Consider the following 25,086-nt stretch of genomic DNA (forward strand, 5'->3'; position numbering starts at 1 on the left):
TTTACTGGCGGGAAACAGGTGTTCATGAAAAAACTCTGGCTGGGTCTCCAGGAAAGATGCTTTTTGCCCACCAGGCATTAAGGTGGAAGGAGAGGAACACCACCCTCCACGCTGCCATCCCATTCAAGAATATACCCAGTTGCTGCAATCCAGGCTTCAGAAGCTTCTGGACACCCATGGAGCTGGAGACTCTGCCCGGAACCTTGGCCAGGAGCCACAGCTGAAGCAGCAGGAGAATGGGACCCGTCTCACTGCTGCCTTCCCAATCTCACACTAGGACATGTGATGAATGGCACCTAATTTGCATGCAGAACCCTAGCTGAGCGGGGCTGAGGATGCAGATTTCCACTCTGCAGGCTTTGCAGCACAGGGACGCAGCCTGAAGGGATCCTGAATGGGGACTGGTTCACCGTGACCCCCTCAGGTGGGTGCAGAGCACCTCTAGCAACAAAGTCAGCACTTTGGTTTGGCCAACAAGGGGGAAGAGAAGCTCTCTGTGTTTCCTGCTAGGTGTGAGCATCAGAAGAAGAAGGTTAGTAGCTACTGGAAGCCATCCTGACATCATGTAAGGTCTGAGAATGAAGCCACTGTGAGGTGGAGAACAGAGCCAATTTGAGAGATCCGAAAGATCAGACGCCAATTAAAGGCTCAGGGGAGGCAACTTATTCAAGGTCACACACCTGGAGTGAGGGGCGGAGCTGAAACAAGACCACCGACTACCTGACTCCCAGTGCAGACTTTTCCCCATTATTGTGATCCTTGGTCTCCATAGAGCCTGCCATCCTTCCGCCGACCCCGGCGGCCCTCCCTCTGCAGCTGGCAGGGTTCCACAGGCCCTTTTTATTGAAGGAGCTGATTGGCCCGACCCCTCCGCATGCTCGGAGCTCCCGTAGCAGGGGGCCCTGGCAGGAAAGCACCAGAACGCACTTCCGCTGCCAGCCTGGTGGAGCCCTTGTGCGTGAGAATAACTCCTAGCTGGAGCCTGGCTCGTAAGGAGCTCAGGGCTGGCTTGAAAACACCCTGTGGGTCCTCTCCGAGGGCCGCTGAGATGCGGTCACACCGGTTCAGGCTACTTTAAAGCTTCGGAAACCAAGGGAGGTGAGGTGGGGTGAACCGGCGGTGGGCTCTGAGGGCAGATGAGTCTCAGGCCAGCTTTCTCTGTGCCTCCAAGGTCACCTTGGGCCCTTACTCTGTCACCTGTGATCTTGTTTTCCTCTCCCCTCTTCTCCCTGGAAGGATGGGAAGGAAGGACGCTTCTGACCTCAGGAGGAGGGGGCTGGGAAGGAGGGGGCTGGGAAGGAGGCGCCTAACTGGGCAGGCGCCTCAGTTAGACCCTGAGACGGGCGAAGATGTCGTCTGCCAGTTCCTGAGCGCTTCCCCTACATTTATTTATGTGCATTGATTTTAAAAAAATCCTCCCAGCAGCCCTTTGACGTACGTACAACTGTTATCTCCATTTGTCACAGGAAGAAACAGAGGCTCAGAGAAAGGAGCTTGCTCAAGGTGACACAGCAGAACTGGGATTTGAACCAGGTGGGTCTGCGTTCCAAATTACTATGCCCTGTGGCCTCAAACCCCAGTAATGATCAGAGCTACCCTCTCCTACACATTGGCTACTTTCTATTCCTCCCAAGAGCTCTGCAAGTTCCATTTATACGCCCCATTTTTCAGACGGGAAAATTGAAGCTCAAAGAGCTTAAGGAATCTGCCCGAGGACACTCAAGGACATAGAGTCAGACGTGGCAGTGCCAGGACTGAGCCCAGTCTTCTCCCTCCGTGGCCCGGTTCTGACCTTTATACTGTGCCAGACTTTCATTCTCTGAAACGGTTGCACAGTCTCTCGTAGGACACCTACTCTGATCCCTCCTCATTTTACGCCAAAGGAAGTGAGGTACTCAAAGCTTGGGCGACTTGCCCGAGGTCAACAGCGAATGGTTGGTAGGGCTAGAACCCAGACTCCGGACTCTTCGGCGGTGTGTACGCAAACTCCGTTTCCTGACTCATGTTGTAATTTCAGGGATGTTTTACCTCCATTGCTAGCGAATCTTCATTGGGCAATGGCTTCTACCACTTTGGCTTAGTTTTTCCCTTATCCTCTGTCAAGTAGTTAATGATCTATAATTGCCTGAAGAGGAGATTGGGTTAGGGCTTCTGTAATTGCAATGGATACTCTATGAGAAGAAGACTCCTTTTCAAAACAGGAATCCTCCTATAATACAGTGTTGACACCCATCATCTTTCGCCACGGAGGTCCTGAGCACAGCTACACTTAAACAGCAAAATTCCTCTAGGTACCTCTATGTATGTTCCTTACAAAAACACTTATTGGAACGCGGGAGGGGGCCTGGGAGGGTGAGCAGTGAGAGAGAGAAAAAGCCTAGAATCTGGGAACCAACAGGCACTGCATGTGATTTGGCTTTCCTTGAGGATTTTAGATGATCCCGTTTCTTTTAATTTTATTTTTCATTGTGCTGAAGTAGATGATACAGGTCTAAATAATATGACAATTATGGCAGAAAGTCACATTTTAATTGCTTGATTTATTCGTCTTCTGAAATCAACAACATTTACTGAACATCCCCCTGTGCCGGGCACTGCAGGAGCCACGTGCTGAGGATCCAGAAATGAATGAACCCAGGTCCCTGCCCTCCTGCAGCCCATAGTCTAGTGAGAGAGACAAATGCGGGGCGCCCAGCTCCAGAGCCCCGTGTACAGTGCTGTGATGTGGACAGGGTCGGTGTCGAGACCAAGCGCACGGCCAGCAGCGTTTCCTTGGGTGGGGAGGTGTGGGATGCTTGAGCTTCACAGGGGCTGGGAGCCTGGGAGGCTGGGAGGTGGGGGCATTTCGGGCAAAGGGAATGGCTGGAATGAGTGCCTTGGGGGCCTACAAGCTGCAGTGGCTGTGGGGAGAGCTGCTGAGGAAGGAGAGGGGAAGAGCTTGGCAGGTTTGGTTCTCAAGAGCCCTGCGGGTTCTGGAAAGGAATTTAAATTGTCTCCTGGAGGCAATGTAGAGCTATTGAAGAAGTCGGGCAGGAATGTGCCGGGACAGGGCTCCTATTTTAGAAAGTTACTCTGGCTGCCGTTGGAGGAGGGACTGGATGATGAGTGACACCAGCAACGGGGAAGCCATGTAGGGGAGGATGTCAGTGCTCAGAAGAGGATTGAAACGGCCCCAAGTGTCTGCACTAAGGACCAGAAGGTGGAGATAGAGAAGAGAGGATGCATGGACTGAGATGTTTAAGGGGAAGAAAAGAAAGGCCTCAGGAATGAGTGCCGACATTTTTAACTAGGTGTTTGGGTGGCTGATATGCTAAAGAAAAAGGGGGGGGTGTCTTTTTTTTTTTTATGGTATACAGGAAGTTAGGAAAGTAGAAGGACACAAATACCCAGGAATCCCTTCATCGTACCACAACTCATGTGCATATTTTGATTTATTTCCAATATCTCCCCCTAGTTTGTAACTCAGATTCTTAGGTGACACTTTGAGTGTTGGGTGGTGATGGGAAACACCGCATGCTTCCTGAAGCCGGTGACACTGGAGTGTTGGGTGGTGATGGGAAACACCGCATGCTTCTTGAAGCCTGTGAAAGACTCACTTGTAGACCAGTTGCTGGAGGCTCTGTCCTCATTTCTTACTTTAAGGGAGACTGAATTTCTTGCATATGTAAGAGCCAGTCTCTTTGATCCAGGACCTGACAGTGAGCATTTTACTGTTCCATCTGTTCCACAGCTTGGTGCATCTAATTATCTTTTTCTCTTCTACCTCCCCACCGGTCATAAAAATGACCAAGATGATGCAACATCTCATGCCTTTGTGTCCTGGAAAATTCATCCTGAGATGCCAAGAAATGGCCATGTTCAAATTAATCCTTGCTGTGGCTGGTGAGGCCCACTCGTTGGAGAAGTTGGTGGGGAGATTATAGATTTTTCTCTTAGCAATGAAACCTGGTGTTTTCTCTGCCAGGATATTCTCTGAGCATAGTTTGACTTCCAGCTTTGCTCTACAGGGAGTGTCCAGCCTGGAAAATAAGTAATTGATGAGAAGCCTGCAGAAATGTCCTGACTCTAGCGGTCTCCCACGGGTCAGAACCGTTTGCTATGAGCAAGCTCCGTGTTTTGCAGAAGCATGGAGAGAAAGCTGCAGCCTTCCTTGGGGGAGGTATTAGGCAGAATGTCAGCACACTTGGCTTTGAATGAAAGGCCTCAGGGACAACCAGACAGTGGCCTTATTCTGTGTTATCAGGCTGAAGGGTGATCTTTGGCAAAGTAGACATTTGATGGAGAGAGCCGAGCCTGGAAGGGGAACCAAGTTAGTTTGCTAATCCGGAGCATAGATGTGGTTTCAGTGGAACCTTGGCAAACAGGAGGCCCCTGGGTTCATTCCTCGGCTTCTCTCTGCACACCATGGCGACCAGGAGACTTCCCTCTCCTGGGCAGCCTCTGGGAGGAAATTCAGTGATCAAGGAATCCAGGGCAGCAAGAAGAGTAAAAGTAGGAGATGGATAGTGAAAACTGGGAAAATGCTGATGACCAATGCAGGAGTTGGAACCATTTTTATCTGTCACATGCTCTTGTGCACGGAGAGCAGGATGGCATCCAATGGTATGTTCTCTGGGGCTTTGCCCGGGCTAATTTTACATGACAAAGGCTGTTCTGTGTTCTTTCATGGAGCTTTGGAATGATTTTGCAGGCCCCATGTGGCCTGGTGGCCAGAGTTGGAAAAGGCTCCCTCTTGGACTTCCGGCAGCAGGTGAGGGACACGGGCTGTGATTACCCAGGAGGCTAGTTTCCCCTGGCCGCTCCCGCTGTTCTTCCAGTAGGAGGCCTTTACCAGTCACTGGAGGGGCTGCCCAGGGCACGATGGGTCACGGTCCTGAACACCAGGCTCTTTCATCCAGGCCGGAAAGAAGGTTGGACCTTTCACTCCATGTGGGTCACCGAGAGATTTTGCAAGATAGTGTGGCAGAATGTTTCTGTGGGCCTAGCCCTTCACGTTCTGTCCATGTGGAAATGCCCAGTGTGGCCAGAGGAAGAAAGATGCCTGGGAGCCAATGTGAGGCTGGGCCAGACTGGCAAGAGTGAAAGCACTGTGATCAGCCAAGTTGCAAGCTGGTTTAGAAATTTACTGATCTCTTTAAAAATAGGTAAAGAAAACGAAGTGACTTCTTTTTTTTTTTTTTTTGAAAGAAAACCACTGATAAAGAGAAAGAAAAATGTAAGCACTCTGTTCTTCTGAGAGCAATAAAGGCAGCGAACAGGGAAACGCCAGAAGCTGTGACCCATAGTGTGTGCTCTCTCTTCAAAGCTCATTTCCATTTGCACACGAAGGGGAGATTCTTGTTTTCAGGTCAGCTTCGTAAAAAGACATAACTCAGGGAAGGAAATGAGCTATAATTATTATTATTAATTTTTAGTTTGTTCTTTCAATCAAAATAGCTCTTCAGTAGAGTGTTCCAGTGCAACCTAATCTCTTACGTCAACACGCAGCCCGGAGAGCCGGCAGGGGCCCTACACGCACACCTAGGGCATAGGCGTCTGGGGAAGAATCTCTCCATAAGGAAGGCAATCTCCATTAACTCCATGGGCCCCTCCACTTACAGGGCTGCTCGGTTTCCTCTGTGGTGTGTTCCTGAAGCCAGAGACAGAACCAAGTAGAACCTTCCTGACTCTTTGGTAGCAAGTGACAGAAAGCAAAGTTAAAGGACATGATAATCACACAAAAAGGATGGGAAGGAGCGGGGGTTGAAAGTGATTAGGTCATGTAGCTGAGAAGAGGCAATTCCTTTCCCCCAGTTTTTGTCTCCAGAAGAAAGGGAAGAGGAGCCATGTGGGTAGAAATAACAGACACCCACCACAGCCTCTGCCTTAGCCCCAAAGGGGACAGTGACATCAGCCTCCTCCACCCTCGAATCCCGAGATGCTACTGCTCTCTGTAGTCACTGGGTGTGTCCTACTTGGGAGCTCTTCTTTGATCTCAACTCATCTTCCCCCTCTTTGAGCACCTGGCATACAACCCACTGAAAATCCTTATCTTTCTAATGCATATTCTAGGAAGACCAGAGTCCACAAGATCGCTTTGGACTTGTAGTAACCTGAGTACTGAATGGATGGGATGCTACAGTATTAGAACCTTGTATCGGGGCTGAAGTTGCTGCAGCAAGCAGATGGAACTAAAACATCTTCCCTTTCCATCTCAGTAAAGTCCCCTTACCCAAGATTCCAAGGAGGGAGCTTTTGACTGTAGTTAATTTGCACTGCTGCAAATGATCCCAAACTCAATAATTATTGACTTCTTTCTGAGCTAAGGAATAAGAGAGAAGACTATTTTGGTTGGATTCTTGATACACAAATCAGAGACTTGCTCAGGTGAGCTCAGATAAGGATTCCTATTGTTCAGTTTCAGGGAGCTCCAAGAACAGGGCTGTCTGAGCACTGGGCATCGCAAAGAATGGAGATGGGAGATGACTCTAGGTTCATGTGAGACATGTCAATAGTGGGTTTCTTCATTTTCATACCACTCACTGGAAATGTGTGTGTGGGGGGTGCTTCGTTTTGTTTTTAGCTCTAAACTCCTGCTAGGCAACGAGAAAGGTGTTCATCTCATTCACTGTTATGTCCTCCCAAACCAGCCTAGAGTGCACAAAACACTAGGAAGTGTCTCTTGCATTTTTGTTCAATGAGTTAATGAGTTTTCACTGTATGTTTCACCATTTCAATGAGCAGCTAACTCGGTGTGTTTGCTTCTATCAAGTCTGCTCTCAATGGTCCTCTTTGGTTCCTCTGATGACCCAGTTTTTTCTCCTACAACTCTGGATTGTACCTGGCCCATCATGAGCTTCTCAACCTCTTTTCCATCATGACCTTTTGGTTTTAGCTTCCAAGACTAACTGACCATTGCTATCCTAATTTATTCAAATTTTTGAGAGGGAGGGAGGGAGGGAGAAAGACAGAGAGAAAACCAATTAGCCGCGTCATCTGTATGTACCAGGTCATAGGTCACGAGCCAACCAGAAGACTGTCCTTGGGACTGATGCCCACTTTTGTTTCAGCTGAGGTGAAGGTCAGGGGTCAGTGTCAACCGGTTCAAAACATAGGTTCCTAGGCAGCAGGGTCTGTGGGCAAGGCGATTTCTCAAAGAACGGAGTATGAGTGTGGCGGGCAATTTTTGACCTTGTTTTCTTGTGTGCTTGGTTATTTTTTATCACGACCTGCTCATTTTCCTTGGGAAGTTATTTGTAAGACGTTTTCCCTAGGCTAGGGATGCATTTTGTCAAAGAAGATTTGTGTTTGCTTCTGCCAGGTACTTGGAAACTATATTAGTTTAGGACCTCTTTCAATTATATTAACGGCTTAAGATTTTTTTTGACCATCCAGGTGATATGAATGTGGGCTCCTGTGGTGGGCTGAATGGTGGCCCCCAAAAGATATGCCCACTTTCTAATCTCTGGAACCTATGGATATTACCTTGTTTGGAAAAAGAGTATTTTACAGATGTATTTAAGCTAAGGATCTTAAGATGAGATCACCCTGGATTATCTAGGTGGGTCCTAAGTCCAATGATAAGTGTCCTTATAAGGGACACATGGAGGAGAAATACACACAGTAGGGGAGTCCAAGATCACACAGCCACAGGCTAGGAAATGCCAACAGCTACCAGGAGCTGGAAGGAGGACAGCCCTGCTGACACCTTGATTTCAGACGTCTGGCCTCCAGAACTCTGAGAGAACAAATTTCTATTCTTTAAAGCCACCAGTTTGTGGTATTTGCTATAGTAGCTGCTGGCAACCAGCTCAGCCTCTAAATCCACGTAAGGACTGACCTGTTATTATAGCTTCTCTAGGGCTCCCCCACTTCCCACCCTGCTTAGCACCCACACAACATTATTTGCCATCCTCTGGGGGTAGAGAATGTCCAACATTGTGAGGGGTGTTTCACCTATAAACAGTTCCATGGATGTTGGCAGAAGATACACGATTCCTGGGTCAGAGACAAAGGATGTTTTCGTACTCATCACAGTGGCAGTAGCTAGAGTATCGGCTTTGTGTCAGTTCTCCTCCCCCCGATTCCCACAGAGTGACATGAACACGCAGTGGGTTGTATTAGGAAAGAAACTTTGAGTTTAGGGAACTGACATTTTTATATTGGTCAGTAAACATGCCTATCTTTTGTATGACAAGGACATATCTTTTTTATACGGGATGGTAAGTCTGCATGTCCTTTGCTCTGGAGGGAGAAACTACACTTCTAAGGCTGTTCATTACACAAGCATCCTTGAAAAACTAATCCAGAGTGAAGGCAGTCAGTGCTTCTGCTCATAACTTGTGTAGAAATGGAAGAGCTCCATGAAGAGTTATCTCCCAGCGAAGAGGTGGGGAAGAGTGGGCGGGCTTTACTTCTAGTTCATTCTTGTTATATCACCAGAAATGGACTAGGGCAGCTTGTGTATAGCTGCCTAAGGGTAACACAAACAGTAAGTCAGGATTGGATGACTCCTCACATGAAATGGCAGTGAGAACTGTGCCGCTTCAAAGGGCGTGCCTACCTGTGCTTTGCAAACTGCTGAGAGATTTCGCACAAGTTATTGTAGCCCATTGCCCTGTAAGACTCTGTGAGCAGCCATAGCATTGTTTAAAAACAACATGGAGAGCTTCCCAGGGTGACTGCTTTGAAGAAGACCTCACTTATCTGGTTACAGGGTTCAGTGTGGTTGTTACACAGCAAACGGCAAGCTCGCTGGTTTATGATTCGCCCTCTTCTTTACTGAGAGCCCCCCAGCAGTCGACTGTGAGGTGGAAGGCAGGCAGAAGCACGGATGAGGGATAAAATAAGAGAATGCAAGCTGCACTCGGCACCTCTCCTTGCGTGATGGTACGTTCCCACCTAGAGGGTCTCGGTAGCCCGCCCTTTGATCAAGGCTTAAGTAGAAGCCGAAGGAGCTAGAATGTGGAAACCCCCCCCCCAGCCCCTGTCATTTGTTTTTATTTGTTGTTTCCGTATTCGAGGTGCTCTCTGGGTTGGGCAGCTCTTCCACCCCTCTGCCTCTGTGGAGTATTTTATCACCTACCAAACTATACAGTTCCTTCAGAGCCCTTTTGGGAATGGCAGTGCTCAAGCCAAGATGGAGTTTCCCCTTAGTTCAACAAAAACACCCGCTTTCTGGGGCTTCCCTGGTGGCGCAGTGGTTGAGAATCTGCCTGCTAATGCAGGGGACACGGGTTCGAGCCCTGGTCTGGGAGGATCCCACATGCCACGGAGCAACTGGGCCCGTGAGCCACAACTACTGAGCCTGTGCGTCTGGAGCCTGTGCTCCGCACCAAGAGAGGCTGCAATAGTGAGAGGCCCGCGCACCGCGATGAAGAGTGGCCCCCGCTTGCCACAACTAGAGAAAGCCCTCGCACAGAAACGAAGACCCAACACGGCAAAAATAAATAAATTAATAAAAACAAACAAACAAACAAACAAACAAAAAAAAAAAAAAAACACCCGCTTTCTACCAGTTCCATTGATTCCATTGGTATGAGACCAAACTCTGCTGAGGCAGAAAGTCACTACAGCAGAAGCAGGTGAAATGCAGGTATAGTCAGTTGATTGAGCTAGGAGGAGAAGGGGAGAGAGAAAGAGACAGAGACAGAGAGAAAGAAAATCCAAATTGCCTTTGTTAATTGAAATAAAACATTTCTGAATTCATTACCTAAGCCAGAATAAACCCAACCCTTGAGATGTGAACTTTCTTTTTCTTCTTCCGTTTTCCCTTTTTATTTTTGAGAGCAAAGCACGTGTTTCCCCCTGCGTCAGCAAGCAGGGCAGATGCTGAGTCTAAGGCAACCAAAGGACATGAACTTGAACTAAAGCTTGAAAATATAGACTGTCCTAGATAGAATCTCAAGATTAGGAGACATTTTGATGTAGAGCTGAACGTAAGTCTTTTCTCCTCCAAAGAACCAGTCACCCTTTATTCTGGAAGCAAAAAGGGAGAGTCTGTATTTCCCAGGGTGAAAAAAACCCTGGGGCTCCGAATGAGCAAAAATCACAATTTTCCCAAGAGTTATTTTGGTTCTTTATCTTGGGGCAGGGAGGACATTAGACCTTGAATTGGAAGGTACGTGTGTAAGGGTGAAGGTGTCTCCAGGGATGATACTTGCAGGCTTTACTTAGAGTTTTCTAGAAATGCACGATGACCCTTGAGAGCTATGGGTTAACTTGTGGTCCAGTGGCATCGTGAGTGGTCACATGCAAATACTGAAGCAGGCGACATAGGAAAGAGCCTGGCCACCATCTCTGCACAGACCCTGTAACAGGACAAAAGGGCCCTTATGCACTTACTCTGCTCTAGATCAAGGTCTGGTATCTTCAGAGCGAGACCTGTGAAAGTGGGCTAGCTCAGAGGGCAGGGCCCAGCCTCAGCTGGAAAGTCAGTCTGGACCAGCCTCTGGACCAGCTAAACTAGGAGCAGAATGGAACTCTCTATAGAGAGTGTCTGAGCGACCGTCCTCACTTCACAATAGGGGCGAGGAGACCTGGAAGGAAGTATTTTACCCAAGGCTTTGCGTTGTTCCGGTCCTCCAATAAGCAGACTCCAAGACAGGCTTCAAGATGCCAGGATTTCATTAGAGGAAACAGCTGAGTGTGGGAAAATGAGGTAGTGGGGGAAGACCACCATGGAGGTCTGATCTGAGTGAAAGGTTGAATGGAGCGCCTTAGACCGCCGTGCAGTCCAAGGAAGGGTCAGCAGGCTGTGTGTGTCTGTGTGTGGGTCCCCCCGCCAAATTCAGCTGAGAGGAATCTGGTGTCTCCCAGGGAGGCGACTGCCTTAGAATCCTGACCACATCCTTCCAGGAGCAGCCGTGGGATGTGTGGCCGCTGTGCGAGGGCAGTGGTGGGTTCCAGGAGCAGCAGTGGGCCCTTGGTTGACTACGTTCCCTATAGTTGGAGGTCTGCTGACGCATTCTCACGGCCACCTTAGTGCATTTGGTCTTACAGTCACAGCTGGTACTCAGCCTCTCCCTCCTCCATTATCCATTCTAAATTCCTCTCACCCTCAGCTATCCCCTTGGCAGGTATTGGTAGCATCCTTGGTGGTTTGAGCCAAGTCTGCCTTCCTGGGGGGATCTGAACCCTTGATAACATGCCTTTTCAGGCCCTCCACCATGTAAAGCATCCCTCCATCCTTCGGATTATCAAGGTCAATAGCCCCTGGCGATATAAAGATTTCTCTCCTCACCTGCTGATCCTTGGGCAAGGAGTTCAAAGCACACTGCTGGCAGCAATAAATTATAGTTCAATGGGACCCTTGCTTTGTCCCCTGCCATGAGCGGGTCCCTTCGGGAGACCAGGACCTTCAAGAAGTCAGAGTCCAGGGTTGCAAGGACAGGAAGGACAGTGGGTCACTAGGAGTGATGGTAGGCAGGGCCAATGCTGCTTCTTCCCCCTGTTTTCTGAACTCAGGTATCCTTCCTATTGGAGACACGGTGCCGTGTAGGAGTCTCTGACTTAATAAACATGCTGTGTCCTGAAGGATGCGCCCCACCCTTTCTGAGGGTTTCCTTTGACCTGGCGCTTCAGCTGCACCTTCAGCAGACGGTTCGAGCATTTGGGAGGTGGGCTGTTCTTGTACAGGTCACCAAGTCAGCTGCCTAAGCAGATATCCAATTGGAGGATGACACGCCAGTGTCCCTCTTTGCAGGTATCCCCAATTTTCAAGAGGGACTAACTTGACTTCAGAGAAGGTGTTAAATTATGTGTAATTTACTTTAAAATACCATACACAGTACGATCTACGCATGGGTGTTGGTATTAAACTCAGGGAAGTTAGTGGACATTTGGAGTACACTATTTAGGAACCACACTCCAGACATGATGAGGTTGCATTTGAAAACTCTAAAGGTTACTACAAGCCTTCAACTATGATGTCGGATGACCTCCAGATCCGCTCCCTGTCCTGCACGCTGCCGCATGGGCCCTAAGAACTGACCTTTCAGAGCTGTATCAACCCAGCCCCCTTGCCTCTGGCTTCCTGTTGGGTTCAGCTAGCGGGAGGCACCAGCAGGAGATCGGAGGCTGGAAGGCAGAGACCGCGGTGTTTACCCCTCCTCCCCACACGTAATCCAAACGAGTCCTTTTAGGCTACAGACTGGCAGTGGCCACATTGCTCTACCTAAGGCTGCAGCTGTTGTTGGTAACCCTCTGCTCCACCTAAGGCTTCTTCCAGGTTCCAAGAACAACTTCTTATGTCCCTTCGGGCTCAGGAGAAGAGTAACAAAGGCTCTCAGAGTCGCTAGCCCTGGTTGCTTCTCCATCCTTTGTTAGTTTCTCCTAAACCTGACCACACCTTTGCAATAGTCTCTTCATCAAACTTTCTTTCATTACCTCATGGGAATGTGCTGCTTTCTGCCAGAACTTTAACAGATAGAAATACTTTTATCTCCAGCAACACCAGAGGGTTTATTAATTAGAGGAGGGATTTTTAGAAATGACTTTTATACTTGTGAAATGAATAGTGTTCAAGATACATGAATTAATGGACAGAAATGCTGTACAGGCACCACTGCTCTACATAGAATAAAAACCTAGAAGTTCAATTGCCTGTTACTTCCAGATTGACATTTTAGCCCCTTAAGATAGGAATCTTGATGATGACTAGACAGTTGGCTGACACATGCCAGTAGAATATTCTTGCATTTACCTCAAGAGAATCCGAGGACAGATTGTATGGACTTTACCAAGCTTACAGGCACGTTGGAGGATAGTGTTTTGTTTTATTTTGTTTTGTTATGCCTGCTTGTTTATAAAATTTGTGTGTGTGTGTATGTGTGTGTGTGGTGTGTGTGTATGTGTGTGGTGTGTGTGTGCATGTGTGTGTGTATGTGTGTGTATGTGTGTGTGGTGTGTGTGTGTGTGGTGTGTGTGTGTATGTGTGTGTGTGTATGTGTGTGGTGTGTGTGTGTGTGTGTGTGTGTGTGTGGTGTGTGTGTGTGGTGTGTGTGTGGTGTGTGTGTGTGTGTGTGTGTGTGTGTGTGTGTGTGTCAGAATTTGGCTAGGACTTCTGGATTGTGGAGTGAGAGATTGTTAGCTCTACCCTGTTGCAAACTATTAAAAGCTACACTGTTACGTGGAAAAAATAACTCAGTAATTCTGAACCATCAAAGTAGCTTAGATCAGACCCTGACAGAGAGAAGCACTCTTCTCTCCTCCCCCATCAGAGGGACGAGAATCTTCTTTCCCAAACACAGATCGCCTCCCCAAAGACCAAAGTCCTCAGTGGCACTGCACCCATTGTGCCCTGAGCGTGGAGGAGGGTGGAAGGGTTTGCCATTTCTTATTCTGGAGGGGGCACCTGGCCGCATACCTGATGGCTCTTTTCAGAGGATGGCTGCATAGCAACTCTGTTTTCATCTCTGAGCCCTCATTACCGGTTTGGGGCCCCAAGTAACCTCAACACCTTGTTACAACTTACATTTACAAGTGCAGCATTTCAGCACAGGAAACCTCCGATTGTATGACTAACACACTCAAATTGCTGAAGCAGGAAAAGAGGCCGAGGGAGGCTGAGCCACTTGTCTTGGCCACTCTTATTTGGACTCCAGGTTTCCCACCATATCCATTATTCCCTGTACAGCTGAGCTGGCCTTTCAGGGAAGCTGGTATAGGAGGTTTAAGTGCAGGGATCGTATGAAGGCACGTTCATCATCACCAAGCATTCACCCAGCAGTTACTAGGTGCCCAGAACTATGCCATATGGGCCACAGGAAGAAGAGAAGACTACAACTAAAACAGAAACAGCAATGGACTAGCTCACGGGAGCGGGATAGCTCTAGCTCGAAGAATGTAGGAGCACAGAGAAAGGTAACTCAGGTGGTGGTTAGAGGTCTACTCCAGACTCAGACAGACCTGGTTTGAATCGTAGCTCTCCTCGAGCAAGTCACTTCACCTTTCTGAACCTCCTGTTGCCTATCTGCATTGGAATAATGAGGGCCTCTGTCATGGGATAGTGAAATTAATAAGATCTTGCCTCCTAAAATGCTCTCTGCAGAGCAGGCCAACATGGTAGATGCTCTACTGTCAAACTAGTATGAATTAGTTAACTTGTTTAGTAATTAAAGAGGAGAGGGGCACCATAAAGGTACACGTTTCTTGATCAAGCGTCACGGTGCATGTGGTATTCCAAAGGGAGCCCTTTCGGGGGTAGAATAACCTTGAAGAATGCTAATTAGATGGCTGAAACATCCGCCAGGTAAACACGATCTAGAAACGGGGTTAGCCAAGGGTCAACCAATTATGGTGGGATGCTCAGCCGCTGCTGTGTCAGGACTGATGGTGTTACATCGTATTTGGGGAACAGTAACCACCTGCTGTCCCACACGCTTCCTCTTCTTTAGCCTTTTGGCCACAAATGCAAGCATAGATCTAGAACTGACCAACAAACCCATTTTCAGAGTTGTTCCGCAGAGCAACTGCCATGCAGCTATGTAGACATGGATTCATTGTTCTTAAGGTTTCTGTTTATTAATCTCCTTACCAGCTTCACAAATACCCAGATCGCGTTTAGTCCCACATCAGTCTATTGTAATGCAAGTCCAGGGCGATAATATCATGAGGCCAGACTGCACTCCCGTGCCTGAGTTCTTCAGGAGTTAATTAAAAAGGTGATCACCAGGCTACCCACACAAAGGAAACCAGAAGGAGAGCAGTGTCTGTCTAGCAGAGGGACAAACATTTCCATAGAAGGAAGATGGAGTCAAAAGTTCCCAAAGGTACTCAAAAGCCAACATGATTTCAATTCGAAAGATATTTTCACCAGAGAACAAAGCCTTAATTTGGTGTAGAAACTGCAAGAAGCCTCATGGATCAGAATCAATGAGAAAATTCAGGATATGAAACAACTTCGGTTTAGTTAGGTCCATAATCTGACTATTAATACATAGAATTTACCTTTCTCTTAGTACCCCTGATGGTAACAAACCTGTAGCCTTTTAACCCAACCTGTACGCTGACACTGACTCAACGAGGCAAATAGAATGAAATTTACTGTGAAGAGAAATTCCATCCCTGGATTTGCCCTGAGAACTTCCTGACTTACCATTCACGTCTAAGGAAAGTTTTTTACTTAGAATAATCAACCTTTGTGTTGTCATCAGCACTGCAATTTCTTCTGAGAACCCTATTTTCTCAGTCACCTAGAAAAGGTTAGCTTTTAAATATACCAACCACTTCACATCCATTAGGATGGCTACTATCAAAAACAAACAAACAAACAAAAACCAGAAGATAACAAGTGCCTGCGAAGGTGTGGAGGTATTAGAGCCCTTGGAGAGGTTGTAAAACGGGACAGCTGCTATGGAAATAGTATGAAGTTTCCTCAAAAAATTGAAAATAGAACTACCATATGATCCAGCAATCTTACTTCTGGGTAGATACCCAAAAGAATTGAAAGTAGTGTCTCAAAAAGATATTTGCACACCTACGTTCATAGCAGCACTATTCACAATAGCCGAGAGGTGGAAGCAACCTATTCATCAGTGGATGAATGAATAAACAAAATGTTATATACACATAAAATGGAACATTATTCAGCCTTAAAAAGGAAGGAACTCCTGACACATGCTACAACGTGGATGAACCTTGAGGACATTATGTTAAATGAAATAAACCAGTCACAAAAAGACAACTTTTGTATGATTCTACTTATATGAGGTGCCTAGAGTCGTCGAAGTAGATGGTGGTTACCCAAGTTATTCAATGGACATAGGGTTCCAGTTCTGCAAGGTGAGAAAAGTTCTGGAGATCTATTCCACAATAATGTGAATATACTTAACACTACTGAACTGTCCATTTAAAGATGATAAATTTTGTTACACAATAAAAAAATCAACATAGAGGCTTCCCTGGTGGCACAGTGGTTAAGAATCCGCCTGCCAATGTGGGCGACACGGGTTCAAGCCCTGGTCCGGGAAGATCCCACATGCCTCAGAGCAACTACACCCGTGTGCCACAGCTACTGAGCCTGCACTCTAGAGCCTGTGAGCTACAACTACTGAGCCCATGTTCCACAACTACTGAAGCCCACGCACCTAGAACCCATGCTCCGCAACAAGAGAAGCCACCGCAATGAGAAGCCCACGCACCACAACCAAGAGTAGCCCCCGCTCATCGCAACTAGAGAAAGCCCAGGCGCAGCAACGAAGACCCCACACAGCCAAAAACAAATAAATAAAATAAATTTATAAATAAATAATTTTAAAAATCAACATCATAAATGCTTCAACAAGCTAAGATAAATTGACAGATGGAAGAATGGACAGATGGACAGATAGATGATAAAGCAAGTATAATAAAATGTTAATTGTGGATAGGTGGTGGATATACAGGTGCTTACTGTAAAAATTTCCTCAACTTTTTCATATGCTTGAAATTTTTTATAATAAGATATTGGCAAAGGGTGAAAAAATCAATGTAGTAATTAAGATTTCTATGCACGCCTCGACATATGATACCTATATCGTACATATGCAGCTAATACACGTGTGATACATTTTTCTTAGAATTAAACCTCCCTGAGAGAGTAGAATATCGTAGAAATAAAAGAGGGACACTTCTTTACATTAATTTGCTCAACGTTCTTTATCCCATCAGATGAGACCTACACATTGTCTTCTAGAAAATAAGTTGGGGTAGTGAGTAGTAACTGCACTCGGCTCAGCCCGCGGCAGCCCCAGTCCTGCTCCCAAGAGCTAACTGCATTCCCTCCTTTTTGTTTCTCTGTTTCTGATGGTGAGTTCCCTATCTTTAAATAAAACGCTTATACCACGATTTCTCCTTTTATCAGCTTCAGACATTGTCTGCTGACTTCCTGCACTGACAAGTGCGGATTCGGCTCCCATACACAATCCCCACACACCATCTGCACCCCACTCCTCATCACCGCCTTTCCCTCTCCTTCTTCCCTGCCAAACACCCTACCCTCCGTTCTTCCACCTACACCTCCATCTTTTGTGCCACCAACCATCCCCATTGCCTCTTGATTCTCTGTTGTAAGGTGGGCTTTTTTTTATTCCCATCCTCCCCCATACTTCTCCTCCCACTCACCTTCCACCCCTTGGACTGTTCACCACGCCTTTACTTTTGTATCATTACATCAGTTTGAATACGTCGAAACAAAACCAAAACCCCTGTCACAGCACCATGTTGAAAGTCCTGTTCCAACATGGTGGAACGTGCACACACTGCTAAGAACGCAGTAGGCACTTTATAAACACCTGGACAAATCGGGTATTAGTCATGTTTGCCAACACTAAGCTCAAACAACAGAGGCCTCACCGTAGCCTCTTTACCCCTGGGAGGCAGTGAGCAAGTTCGTCAGGATCCCAACTGAGAACAAAGACAAAAGGCATTTCACAAACTTATACTAAAAAAAAAAAAAAAAAAAAGGCACCACATCTACTCTGCATCCTTTCAGGATTCTGAAAGGCCTTACAACAGCACTAGATTTTTAAAAACAGGATTAAAGCAAGATAGAACCAAAATGGACTATTAGAAGAAAATTTAGAGAATGTCCCTGCCCTTTTCATTTTGGCTGAATTGTCCGCAAAGCTGTTCCTTTGTGTCTCTAACAAACAGAGACATAAAATACTGTGGATGGACCACAGGCACGAGCCCTTTGGCACATTCCTCCTGGGCTGCAGCCCCTGTTTCATCCTGTCATGCATCCGAGTTATGCCTATGCTTGATGCCGTCACTAAATTATAGATCACTTCCATCCAGGGACTCAAGGGGTTCAATCATCTTTGTTTCCTCCTAACCTCCCAGCATCATCCCCTTCCTGTCACTGCACCAGAGCCCAGGTCTCTTGAAATGCAGGCCAGTCCACTCTACGACTCTGCTTGAAACCCAGCAGATTGATCTGGTAGCTATTTTATCAGAAGTCGGTCGTTTACGATGTGCTCTGACATGCATTGTGCTCTCTCTGTGATCTGCTCCCCCCAGGGCACAGAAAGCAGCCTCTTCCCAGGAATTCATATAATGCTTCAGGAGTGTGACAGTCTCAGATTGCCGTCTGACATGGCCCATGAGGTAGAGAACTCCTATTTTTCTTATTTGATTGGAGGGAAAAGCAAAATTGCAGAGCAATTCCATGCCTCACTCTAGTCCTGCAATAGTTTGCTGACATTGCTTAAGCTTGAATTGACCTGCTAATTCCACGTCTAGAATCCTAGCCTCTATCTCCCACACCCTACTTCCAAGGGGTGTCCATCTCTGAATCCCCGGAACCTGTTACCTTACTAGGCAAAAAGGACTTTCCAATGTGATTAAGGTTAAGGACTTTGAGATGGGGAGATTTTTCTGGATTATCCAGGCAAGTCCAATCTAATCACACGAATCCTTAAAAACGGAGACCCTTTCCTGGTTACGGAGAGGAGGTGTGACTGCCGAAGGAACGGGCAGATTGATGTAATATAGGAAGGACTCAGCTTGCCGTTGCTGGCTTTGAAGAGTAAGGAAGGGGGCCGTAAGCCAAGGAATGTGGGTGGTTTCTAGAAGCTGGAAAAGGCATGGAAACACTTTCTCCCCTAGAGTCTGCAGAAGAGCACAGTCCTGCCAACACCTTGAATCTAGCTCGTTATGACCCGTTTTGGACTACTGACCTACAGAACTGTAAGATAATAAGCGTGTCTGGTTTTAAGTGACTACATTTGTTGTAATTTGTTATAGCAACATTAGACAACTAATACACTGCCCTAGTCCTTCTATCTTTTGGCATGCCCTCAAAAGATAGAAAAGCAACCAGTTCTTCATAACTACTAGACACTGGACAATTGTTTACAAATTATGTATGGAAAAGTCTCAGCTATCTGGGACTCTTGCAAAATATGTCATGATGATAACTGAGTTTTTCTAAAAAAGCTGAGGGTTTACTCATTTAAGACCTGAAACATTTTTTATTTTAAACATTTTGTAAGATGAACATTTTTAACTTTTAGGAAGTTTCAATTTTAACATTTTGAGTTAAACATTCAAGTTTAACATTTTAATCTTTAGGAAAATTAAATTCTTTATGAATCATACATATGAGTCATATATATCATATTTACCATATATATTCCTTCATATATATATGAATATATACATACATATTCCTTTCTACTTAAACAGAATACATTAAACTTTATTTAACATTTTTGCGATGCGTGGGGGGATTTCTTATTTTGAGCATTAACTATTATCCAATATAATAACATCACCCTTGAGGATCACTAAGTATTTGAAATCTACCAGATCTTCTGGAATGATCCCTATTTTAAATATTCTGTCCTACTTTCCTTATTCTTGTCAGATACTGATTTTCAGTTCAGGTACAACGGTCACTATAGCTGTAAGGCTACTTGCCTTTACCATAAGTGGCCCCAAACTACCGTCCAGCAGGGAGTCATAAACCATGTGTTTGCCTTGAATGAATTGAAATGAAATAAAAATATTTTGCAGTTTCCTGTTTGTTACCTTTCAACCCTGATAAATAATTTTCTGCACAAATGTTTTCGTCGGTGGTATCACCCATATGGGTCTGTTGGCATGGTGAGACTAGGTAACCGAGGCCATGAGACGTTAACTGGCAGTGGTGTCAAGCAGTTGATCTATAGCAAGGCCCTGGCGAAAACTTAGAATACCTTAGGTCTCTATTCTTTGGCCTGGTGAAGCCACCAGCTTGCTTTCAACTTACACAGCAAAACCTGCATCTCTAGTCTTGCGTCTCAGGACTAGAGCCACCAATCACACAAACCAGTGTGATTATGATCTCCCTCCTCAAAATAGTGCTTCCTTTCTAAACCCAGGCTCAGAAAATCTAAACCAACACAGGCCTCCAAACGCTAACCACAACCGTCTTCAAAAGGCATGTGAGATGTTCCAGGTCTTAGCAGTCTGGTTGCGGCTGCTGGAGTGACCACCTACTCGAGTGGCTGAGACAGGAAGCTCCTTTCCAGGAGGTGATGTGGCTGGAACAAGGTTCATATATGAGGCTTCCCAGCTTATTGGTCCTGAGCCTCAGATATTTGACTGACCAAGACGCCCCTATGGTTACTAATCGCTCTTAATACGGAGAGGTGTCAACAAGCCTGTGGGTACCCAGCTGGTCTTCTGAGTTTACTTAGCTTAGCCTCAACGGAAAGGGGGGAGTGTATGTGTGCATGTTTCTGTGGGTGTGTGAGAGTGTGAGTCTGGGTGAGTGTGAGCTGTGTGGGATTGTGTATGTGTGTATTGTGTGTGCATACATGTGTCGTGTGTGCGTGCGTGTGTGTGTATGTTTTTCTGTGTGTGGCTCTGTGAGCGTGAACTTGTGTGGGGTGGTGCTTGTGTGCGCATGTATGTGTGCAAATGACCAAAGGGAAAACGGAGAGATGGAGAGATGGAAGCACAGAAGGGAAAGAGAACCACAGGGACTTCCGTGGTGGTCCAGTGGTTAGGACTCGGTGCTTCCACTGCAGCACTGCAGGGGGCCCCTGGTTCGATCCCTGGAGGGGGAACTAAGATCCCACATGCGGCACAGCTCAGCCGAAAAAAAAAAGAGAGAGAGAGAGAGAACCACAGAGAAATGGGCATACGTAGGCACAGATACAGAGAAAACAAGTGGAAAAAGCAGGGAGTTGGGAAACAAGTGACTGAGGGCAAAGGCAGAGAGCAAGAGAGCAGAAAAAGAAGAGACAGCACAAGACAGAGAAACGGAGAGATTCAGAGATGCCAGGTCTGCCTTGTTTCCGGGGGTAGGAAATGCCCTTTGGGTGGGCCAGGTAGCCTGCCCAAAGAGTAGTTTCATTCCCTTGTCACTTTTCTGTCTCCTCAACACACGGCCACTGTCTTCAGCCCGCAGTGGTTCTCATCACCCAGGCTTGGCCCCGGCTCCAAGCCTCCTGGCCTTGGGAGACGGTGCTGTGCGGTCATATCTAAAACCGCACTGTGGAGCCTGTGGGTTTATTTATTTATTTTTCTAAGAACTCAGCAACATCAGACAAAGAAAGTCACGCTCATCTGCCTCAGCAAGGCAAACAGTGGCTGCCCCAGCCTGGGTGCCACCCTCCCAGGACACACACAGGTGGCACCTTGGGGTTGTGGTGCTGAAGGGCAGGGGCTTGATCCTGAGAACAACAAAAACCAGGTGTGGCATTTAGTGTGGAGCCATGGCCAAGGAGAGGGGCTGACCTAGGAAGAGACACAGCCCCAGCAGGAGCCTTGTGAAGCCTGTGGGACAGGCCACCTGCCTGGGGACACAGGAGACCCTCAGGCCCACTCCCTCACAAGCCCACTGTGACTTGGAAACACAGCTTTCCCTTTTAGGCCAGGGTTTTCTTTCCTTTCCTTCTTTCTTTTTTTTTCAAAGAGTAAAATTCTATGAGCCTTTTAAAATTATTACTGAAGTATAGTTGACTTGCAATATTATATTAGTTTCAGGTGTACAACATAGTAATTCAAACTTTTTATAGATTATACTCCATTTAAAGTTATTAGAAAATATTGATAATACTCCCTGTGCCATACAGTATATCTGTGTTGCTTATTTCTTTTTTATTTTTTAAAATTTTTATTATTTTTTTTTTTTGCGTTACGTGGGCCTCTCACTGTTGTGGCCTCTTCCGTTGCGGAGCACAGGCTCCGGACGCGCAGGCTCAGCGGCCCTGGCTCACGGGCCCAGCTGCTCCGCGGCATGTGGGATCCTCCCGGACCGGGGCACGAACCCGTGTCCCCTGCATCGGCAGGCGGACTCTCAACCACTGCGCCACCAGGTCTATTTGATGCGTAGTAGTTTGTGCCTCTTAATCCCCTACCCCATCTTGCTGCTCCCCTCTTCTCTCTGCCCACTGGGAGCCACTAGTTAGCTCTCTCTATCTGTGAGTCTGATTCTGTTTTGTTATCCTCACTGGTTTGTTTTAGTTTTTGGATTCCACGTGTAAGTGATGACGTGCAGTCTTTGTCTTTCTCTGCCTGACTTGATTTCACCAAGCATAACACCCTCCAGGTCCATCCATGTTGTTGCAAATGGCAGAATTTCATTTCTTTTCTTTTTTTATGGCTGAGTAATATTCCATTGTATCCAGGGTTTTCTTTATGCACATAAAAAGGAGTTGCACTGGATCAGTGGTTTCCAAATGGCTCTGGGGATTCCAGGGGGTTCCAGGGCTTGTGGATGGGGGTAGGCCAGTGAGCCTGGAATCAGTCTCCCCTCTGCTCTGACCTGAGCCGCCCCACATTCATGGTTTACTTTTGTTTGTCGACGGCTAAGCAAAAGCAAGCATGAGCTGAGCTGGACAATGTCAGCATCCCTGCCAGCCCCAACACTTTATGACTCACCTTCCTACTCCAGAGGGTGGCCTGGTGTGGGGGAAGCTCTATTGGGACCCTGGGACAGAGTTGGCAGTGAACTTTGGCAGAGGAGAAAGCTTGTTTTTTCACGTGATTGAGGGATCCAGACTCTTCCTGGCTGGCCCCCAGCACTGGAAACTCACCCAAAAGGCTGATTCCTTGGGGACCAAGGCACAGCTGTACACAGGCTGGAGGAGGCGGAAGGGTGCACCCCACCCTGAAGGACACAGTCTCATCACTCTGGAATTTCTGAGCTGGACAAACCATTAGTTGACACAGTGCTCGGCCATAAGGGAACAGAGAAATTTCTTCCTTGAAATCAGTGCTGCCTTGATGATTACAAATGGTGCAAGAAACCAGGGGGAAACCCACATGAGATGACTCATTGGGTTAGAAGGTCAGATTCAAGCTCCTTGGATGGCAGTGGCTGTGCCTTCCTGCCAGCTGGCTCTGGGGTGTGAGCCAAGGCCTCCCAGCTGGTTGGGCCCAGCTCTGTCCTTCCGCCTCACCAAGACCTTCCCTCTTTGTCAGTGAACAGATATTATCCCTCAGCGCATGTCACTGACACATGTCATTTCTTGGCTCCTAAGCTGCCCCCGCCTCCCAATGTCACATTGAATTGTCCAGTTGCATTTTCTGGAAGGATCAGAAAGCAGGGAGCCAATGGAAAAACCAACCATCCTGTGTTGAGTTCTCCTAGACTTTACTCTAGGATCTGGGAGCTTGGGGTGGGAGGGACCAGCCTGTGTGCCGAGGTAGGTGGGGGAAGCATTTACCACCAGACTGAAAAGTGACCAACTGCTCAAAAGCCAGGTGGATAAATCTGCAACATCAGTGAAACGGCATCCCGTTCCATTTGGAGGGTACAGCAAACAGATGTACAAAGCAGTGTGATAATTACATCCACTGCAGAGGAAGATGCTAACTCTTTAAATGCCTGTCTGGTGCCGATTCTTATCAGGGAATTTTGTGATGTTGGGTTTTACACGCAGTAAGCTTGTATACTGAGTTATTTTTTCCTCTCTCTTAAAAAGTGCTGTGTCCATAGTTTACCACGTAGCAGGTAATTACTCGGTTCCCTCCATGTCAATCATCAGTTACCTTCACCCCCTTAGCCTCAGTTCTCACACTGGAAAGTTCTTTACCACAGCTGTCCCATAGCTAGGGAAATCGCTTCATCACTGGACCATAGTTCATTTCTGTTTCCAGGAACAGGAACAACCACTTCAGCTTCCTAGCCTGGCAGTGCTTTGCATACGTGAGTCACACAGGTGTGACATTCCTCCCAAAGAACCAGTCGTGTATCCTTTGACCGGACCAGGACCCTCATTGCCAAGCTGCCCTGTCTGGGAGGTTGCTCCATCCCAGGAGAGGGCACAGGGCCAGCACCCTTGCCTTACTGGACACCGTGACTGCCGTATGGAAACGCGCCGGTGGCCCTCGTGCCTCAGTCACAGCTCACCCTTACCTGAGAGCTGTCCCTGCTCCGCCCTCCTTCTTGCCCTCCCATGGAGGGTTTCCTAAAAGGCACATCCACCGTAAGTCACTTGTCTCAAATTCCTGTCTCAAGCTCTGCTTCCAGGACCTGAACTAAACCAGTAAGCCTCTACCCTCATAACCCAGTTACCTCCCAAAAGCCCACCTCCAAATACAACCCCACTGGGGATTAGGTTCCGACATATGAACTTTGGGGGCACACAAACATTCTGTCTATACAGGCAGTTATCTGAAATTCTCCTTTTAGAGATTTAGTCCTCTGTATGAAAACACAATGTGACTTATGTTGTCAGCTGTTAGCAGTTTTATGTGAATTAGGTTGTTCCAGAGTCCAGTGTGACAGTTGGTCCAGGCATCTTTGGAAGGGGGAACCGGGGGAGTCAGGACCAGAACAGAAGCTTGGATGAAGGCCTCTCTGCCGGCCATGGGCCTGGGTGACACGAGAGGGCCTAGCCAGGTTCGGCTTCTTCCCAGATTTGCTGATGGTATTGGTGGTGATGACAACACCCCCGGTTTTCACCTTCCCCTCCTTCCGTATTTCACGGTCACACACGGTAATGGACACATTAGCAGGTCTTAAAAATGCATGCTCTTCAACAAAGGCAAATACTGTATGATCCCACTTATATGAGGTCAAACTCATAGAAACAAAAAGTAGAGTAGGAGTTGCCAGGGGCTGGAGAGAGGAGGAACTGGGTATGAGTTTGAAAATGAGTATGAAAAAATTCTGGACATTGGTTACACAACAAGGTGAATGCACTTATTACTACTGAACGGTACACTAAAAATGGTTATGATGATAAATTTTATGTGTATTTTACTGCAATTTAAAATGCTCTTCAAAGACCATTTGGGCTTTTCATATAGTAGGTCCTCATACAGTAGTCAACTGTTCGTTGACTTTGTGATCTCCCAAATGTAAGAGAAAAGCTCAATAAACAACTAAACAAAACCAGTGTGAAGGACCTGAAGACCCTCAGAACCTGCTTCTAATTTCTCCATGTTGAGGCTGTTCCCATCCTGACTTCTCCCCTTTCCAGACTCTTCCCACCATGGCTCTGCCCACATTCTGTCTCTTCTGTCCCTTCCTTCCTTTTAGATCCCCTTTTACCTTCTAGGGTGTTAACTTTTGGCCTTTTCCAAAGCTCATCTGTTTCCTTGTCACCTTGTTCATTGCTCTGATTCATTATTTGATCAGCATAAAGCCCAGAGGTTGATTTGGGGGTGTTTCCTGAATTCTTCTTG

The 25,086-nt window shown here is 47.0% G+C and overlaps 1 long non-coding RNA gene across 4 annotated transcripts in view; it reads left to right on the forward strand.

Moving 5' to 3' along the window:
- The first annotated feature begins 944 nt into the window (after positions 1-944).
- The window catches only part of LOC132593656 (uncharacterized), a 95,874-nt gene continuing 71,732 nt past the window's right edge, over positions 945-25,086 (forward strand). For all 4 annotated transcript variants that reach the window (XR_009559408.1, XR_009559409.1, XR_009559407.1 and 1 more), the window contains exons 1-2: positions 945-1,098; positions 1,467-1,533. This is a non-coding gene — a long non-coding RNA (uncharacterized lncRNA). The remainder of the gene's footprint in view (positions 1,099-1,466; positions 1,534-25,086) is intronic.

Source organism: Globicephala melas, chromosome 16 (genome assembly GCF_963455315.2).
Source record: "Globicephala melas chromosome 16, mGloMel1.2, whole genome shotgun sequence".
NCBI lineage: Eukaryota > Metazoa > Chordata > Mammalia > Artiodactyla > Delphinidae > Globicephala > Globicephala melas.